The sequence below is a fragment of the Chinchilla lanigera genome, unplaced genomic scaffold (assembly GCF_000276665.1).
Source record: "Chinchilla lanigera isolate Chin_1 unplaced genomic scaffold, ChiLan1.0 scaffold00150, whole genome shotgun sequence".
Lineage (NCBI taxonomy): Eukaryota > Metazoa > Chordata > Mammalia > Rodentia > Chinchillidae > Chinchilla > Chinchilla lanigera.
In genome coordinates, this window is record NW_004955551.1 from 883,691 (window position 1) to 890,483 (window position 6,793).

Sequence of the window (6,793 nt, forward strand, 5' to 3'; positions counted from 1 at the left end):
ATGAATATTTCCTTGCCCTTGTTTTGATAAATTCATCATAAACAGTTAAAGATGATGCTGCAGATTCAAATATACCAGGGGGATGGCACGACATTAAAAGAATCTCAGTCTCTTAATTAGAACATCTCTTTATTAAATCTAAGTTATTAAATTTCAATTTTTCATAAGAAAACTCAGTGTTAAAATTGTGTGCTAATAAAACTCCCAGGTAGTCCAAACAAATATATATGCACTGTATATATGTTTATAAAATCTCCTTAGCAGTGCACTGACCGGCCATTTGAAAGCTCCCACAAATTGCACCTAGTAAGTGGCAGCTTGTGGTGTCATTGCCTAGCACCACTACCCCTTTCTGAGTGAGCACATGGCCCCTGTGTGTGCTGTTACCCAATGCTTGTCAGCTGGGGTGATGTTGGGGATGACTTGGCTCAAGTGCCAACAGAGAGGATTCTGTGTATCCATTGCAGCATGCATGCCATAGGTTCACCTTCGCTGATGTAACATATATCAGTACTTCATTCTTCCTTATGGCTGAATATTTATTGTATGTATAATAGAAATTTGTTTACCCATTCATCCTTTGATGGACATTTGGGCTCTTTCTACCTTTTGTCTATTGAGTGCCATGTTTAAAATCAGACTCAAGAGGACAGTGTGACAGTGGCTATGATGATAGCATATTAGCTTGTAGCAAGGGAACAGTGTCATTCTGTCTCATTTCTGGGAGACAGAAAGAGAAGAAAGTTCCCATAACTGACAAGTCAAAATGGGTTTATTTTATTGCTTCCTTGCTTCCCTTGTTTCTCAAGATTAATGAGATGAGGCTTGATATTCACTAATTAGCAATATTTTCAACTTTGCCTTGCTTTACAGTTAGCATTTGTATCAATCCTCAGTAGTTCAGTGGAACTTAGAAAGTTCCTTTCATTTGTATACTTGCCTTCCACAAAACATTTGTCTTTATTTCAATAGATTTTTTTTTCAAGTCAACTTTCCTCAAGCAATTCACAGTGAAATTCTACAAATAAACCACATTTCCTGCCACTTAGGGAGACAGAAAGTCAAAGCCAGAGGAAACCCTTAGGCCTCAGTTTCAATTCCTCTAATAGCAGTAATTTTTCTGTCTGGGGTACGTTCTAAGGCTATACCACCAAGACCTTTTCCTTGATGAAAAATAGGAGCTGACCTATTTTCCTCCATTAAATTTTGATATGTTCTTTTCATTAATTTAAAATATCTGGACTCAGCACTTTCAAGATTTTTAGTTTTCTGGCCCAATGGAGAAATGAATCTTGGTAAGAACCAGTCAAGCAGATTGAGAGCACAGGCTCAGATGGGGTTGTTTCGACCAATCTATGTCAGCTGAGCTGAATGAAATTTTCACTGAACATTTATTAGAACGTTGTTGTCATTTTTAGGGATGAGACCGTTAGGAAGTCCAGGTGGGGTTGCACAGAACAGTGGCTGTGTCTACTGCCTCCAGAAAGAAAGCCCCAGAGATCCTTCCTATCCTCGTACTCCCTGGAAATGTGTGTTTGCTGATGGTCTCAGAAAATGTGACAGTCCTGGTGAGGTGCATTCACCACAGGAGAAATGCAGACCTCAGCAACCCTAGGGTCATTTGCTTTGCTGCTGGTGGTCTAGTTTGCAAAGTTATTGCTTTCAAGCAATAACTTTTAAGAGATTCCTAATGTGGCCTTAGATATATGGGCTTATGTCAAGTTCCAGCTCAAAAGTGAGTAGAAATGCCTTCCCTTTCATTCCTAATCTCAGATTCAAGTTTCCAGTTTTATGACAGATGACAAGAGAAAAATGAGGAAAACAAATATTCTTAGAGCAATAAAAAAGGTTGCACAGGGACATATTGAGACACAGTCATTTTTCTTTCTTCTTTCTTTCTTTCTTTCTTTCTTTCTTTCTTTCTTTCTTTCTTTCTTTCTTTCTTTTTTTTGTTTTGAGACAGGCTTTCACTGTGTAGTTCAGGCTGATCTTGAGTTCACTATGTAGCCTAGGCTGTCAAACTCATGGCGATCCTCCTGCCTCAGCCTCCAGAGTGCTGGGATTACAGGGAGGTGACACCACACCCTGCCTGGCCATTTGTTTTTGATCAATCTTCTCACCATGGTTACAGTTCATATCATACCCAAACTCAGTCTTTACTTGGGTTGGGTGATGTAGTAGGCATTCACTGATACCATCAACAGGTAATTTAGAATCTGGTGTCTTGGGCTTGGTTCTGGGCTCTCCCACTGTCTATTGCATCATACTGAGCAAGGTGCTTGACTGCCCTATCTATCAATTACCTCAGCTATAAAATGGCAGTAATAATTTCTGGTTATTGTGAAGATTAAGTGAAATCATACATGAAAAATTCTGTTACAGTAAAAGGTATTTATGATTGTCATTTAAGTGTTAAGTGTTGTTGAAAAAATAATCTTGAGCTCTGAAACCTGTGAGATGATTCTTAATTGTTTATATTACCAGCTAACATGGAGTCCACAGTAGTACATATGGGTTTATCTTCCAGAGCAGCATATGGAGCAATCTCAAGTTCAAATGGGAAATCGGCTCTGCTGTGGGAGAGGCGCCAGAGAGGATGAGGCAGGCACAACCTACGTGAACCTGATTGAAACTGACAGCTAAGGAATAGGATTCCATGGGTAAAAATAACTGTTTCGGAATTTAAATGTTGACAATAATTACCATCCATTAAACTGGCTCCCAGCGAGAATTTGCCTTTTCAATAATTTGTATATGTATCCCACAAATATTTTTGGAATTCTCAGAACCGACCATACAAAGGACTGACATTGGGGAATACAGTCCTCATCCTCTGGAGCACGTGGTCTAACGGTAAGAAGACGGCAAAAAACACTGTCCAGAATGCTATGTGAGCACAGAGGTGGGGCGTTGAATCCAGCAGGGCCCAGGCATTTTTCCAGAGGTTTAAGGAATGAACCAAACGAGGCAGGTTTAGGCAATATCCTTCCAGGGAATTGTCTTTGTTTCCTAAAGAGGTTTTTATTATTTGTAGCCAAAAAAATATTAATGAGAGGAGGCATTCAAAGAGACAAAAATGGGGTGGAGGGTTGTAGGTCAGTGGTAGAGCATTTTCCTAGTGTGCTCAGGGCCTGGGCCCAATTTCCAGCACTACAAAAAAATTGCAAAAGGACAAAGATGATTGTTAAACTGTCTTGAGCCAAAATAAAAGTGATAAAGAGGCAAGAAATGAAATTTGTGTCGAGCAGCATGGCGGCCGCGCATGAGCCACACAACCCTCCGCTTCTTGGTTGCCTTTACCACCACCGCCCCTGGGACGCCCTCGCGGGTGTTACTCGGGACCCCTTTGCCCCCAGGCCCCCGCCCCCCGTCCCATCCTCCGCTCCTCCAGCCCTTCCTCCCTCCTTTCCTCGCTTCCTTCCTTCCGCTGCGAGTTCTCACCCCACCCGCTCGCGGAGCCTGGGCCGTGGAGGACATGAAGCTGGAGTTCCCCTCACTCCAACAGTGCAAGGAGGACACCAAAGAGTGGACCTACGCTATGAAATGAGAGATGCCCTAAATTTTCCCTGCATTGTTCTTAGGCCCATATTCTTCTGCTATGAAAAGCAAGCTGCTTATACTACAGAAACATGGACTAACTCACATAATGCGCATATAACAAAATATTGAAGCAAACTTTATTGGAGCAAATTTTCAACAATTATTTGGGTAGTTAGTCTTTGATATTGCAGATGATCCAGTGGAAAATATAATGTTTTATTCCTATGACTAAGAAATTTATTGATGGGAGCTTACAAACTGAGGAAAAGTTCTTGCCCATGGAAATGTAGGGATCGCCAGAAGTGCTGCTTTTGTTATGGCATACATTATGGTAACGTTTGGGATGAAGTATAGAAATGCATTTGCTTATGTGCAAGAAAGAAGATTTTGTATTAATCCTAATGCTGGATTTGTCCCTCACCTTCAGGAATATGAAGCTATCTACCTAGCAAAATTAACACTACAGGTGATGTTGCCATTCCAGATAGAAAGGTCCTTATCTGTACAATTTGGTACCTTAGTTAGTTTGGAGACAATACATGAAGAAGATGATGATTTTGGAAACATGCAAGTGGCAACTGCACAGAATGGCTGATTCAAGAGTAACATTATGGAGCGTGTGAGTTTCTATTTGGAAAGGGAGAATACTAAAGATGATAATAATGTAAAGTGGTAAAAACACGAGTAGTTTCCTTTCAGTTACGTGTTGCTTCCAGGTATGTTTTGCTGCAACTTGTTAAACAACATTTGAAGATGTTGGACTTCTGCAGCAGATGGCACTGATGGTTTTACACTTTTTTTAAACTTTATAGTTCTATTATAAACTAAGAATTTTGGACTTACAAAGAGTTATTATTGCAATAATGCACTTTTCATACTTGAAATTTATTTGTAAGGTATAAAGTTATTACTTTAAACAAAATGCAAGTTAGGAGGGATCTGTTTATCAATTTTGGGTAATTTTTTTTTTTTCCGGTACCAGGAATTGAACTCAGGACACTGCACTTGCCAGGCAGGTGCTGAATTTTGGGTAATTTATAACAAAAGAATTTCCTAGGGTTTGCTACAAATTCATTTTGTGTTCTATGTATTACATTTAAAAAATAATTTTACTGTTCCATTTTATGGTGGAACTCAACAGAAGTGTAGGAATCTACCACTTTCTTAATATGTCAATAAATTAATGACCAGCTTTTTTAAACTTAAAAAAAAGAAATTTGTGTCCACAAGGAAGGTGATATGCTTCAGCTGGCTATTAGGGGCACAGGTAGGAACCACAGTGGTGACTGGAACCATGAACCACAATGTACAGGTTCTGGACTTTTCTGGAGGTGGCAGGAAGTCACAGAAAGGCTTTATGTACAAGAATTGTGAAGTCAGGATTCCGGGTACTGATAATTTTTGGGAATTGATTTTCTTTCATTGATGCCTCTTCTCATTCTGTCCTTCCATATTTTCAGTTAGGCAATTGGGTGACGACTGTTACATAGCGATTTCTCTTTTGTACTGGGGGACTGACTGCAAGTTTGCAGAACTTCTTCCCATCTGTACCGTCATTGGTCCTCCTGAGAATAGTGTCATCAGCTGAGAAATCTGGGACTCAGTTTTCCAGATCTAAGTAAAGGGGACAGTCTCTGGGTGGCAGTGCTGTTGTCGGGGTCTCTGAACCCCATGGGATGTATAGACACAAGGTCAAATGTCATTTGTTCAATTCTTTGCCTTTCCAGAAGCAAGTCACAATATATGGCGTTCAGGTTTCTTTCCTAGCCTCAGTTTTTACAGCTGGTCCCCTTCTACATGCTTCCAAAACACTGCAGACACTTGTTTTCTTTCACACGGTAACTGCTCCTTCTCTTTGTTACGATGTTAGTGGCCTCTGGGGAGAATTCGGTGTCCACAGTCCCATCTCTGTCAGTCAGCCTTCAGCATGTCCTTACTTGTATATGTGAACTTGGTTTCCTTACTCTTTTGCAGAGAGTGATGGCTTTGCTCTCAAGTTCCTCTAACAATCATTCTTGCCTCATTACATGTCTCTCTTAACTAATATTCTTTTGGCTGTAACTAACAACAACCACTTGAGCTAGTTTTGGCAAACAGAATTGTCTGGGATCTGTGGCTAAACCCACAAGCAGAGACAGATTGGGCTTCACTGCAGGTCAGAGGCAGGAATGCAGTTGCTACCTGCAACTTCTGCAGCTTATATTCCTCCTCTCTTTTTCCTTAAGGCTGAGCTGTCTCTTTTGGTGGTCACTCCAAATTCTGGAGTAGCAGATTTTGGTCCATGGTCAGTGGGTGGGTGGAGGCTGTTCTGTAGGAAGATAGCTGTTCCCACTGTAAGCCTATGGATGGAGAGGAGGAGGCAAGTTCTCAGCAGTGATACTAGGCAGAAATCAACCAGGCACTTGGTTAAATCACATGAAATTGTAGTTTGGCTAAGTGTTTAAATAGAGGTTGAGATATTTTTTCTTTTGACCAGCGTATATGTAGTTATCTGAATAACCACTTTGAAGATAACAATATGTAATACTACAACTACGGTTAATATCCTATCACCTTGTTTTGAAATTCTGTATTGTTTTTAGTGGTTTTATGTTGTTTTGTTTATGCCTTTGTTATTTTGTTTTTGTTCTTTTCTCTTTAAAATAAAGAAGAGAAAAGTACATCATCTTTTCTGAATCTCTAAAAGTCATTCAATGTTACTTTTATCATTTTCTTCATCTTTGCATGAATCACCTTCCTCTTGACCCTTTTGATTAGAACATTCTATAATCTACCATCCTTTTCCTTTGTTCTTTCTGTTTACCTTCCACTTAGAGGTACATACATATGTGTGTGTGTGTGTGTGTGTGTGTGTGTGTGTGTGTTTGCAGAATGAGTTTAGTTGGTGTGCAGACATGGCTGAACCTTGTGGTAGTGAGTGGGGGAGAGGGTTACTGGGTCAGTGAAGAGAGGAGAGATTTTTGCATTGGCACCAAGGGAACCCAGGTCGGGAAGGACAGCATGGCTCAAGCATTGCTCATGCATTGCATACTTGCCTCCAGCTCAGATAGAAGGACTTGGTTTTAGCTCCATAGAGTATGGTGCTGGCAGAAGCTATAGGAACTTGTGAGGTTCTGGAGAACAATTTGCACTTCAGTGAGAAGTACAGTGAGGAGGGTTCTCTTCCTTCTCTGAGTTCACCATTAGTACCGTGAGTTGTCCATACCAAGAGTGGTATCCTCTGAGGCTATGTTCTCTGTTTTTTTTTTTTTTT

At 40.4% G+C, this 6,793-nt stretch overlaps 1 pseudogene; it reads left to right on the forward strand.

The window, feature by feature from the left end:
• Nucleotides 1-3,262: 3,262 nt before the first annotated feature.
• Nucleotides 3,263-4,135, forward strand: LOC102018991 (annotated as a pseudogene).
• Nucleotides 4,136-6,793: the final 2,658 nt, after the last annotated feature.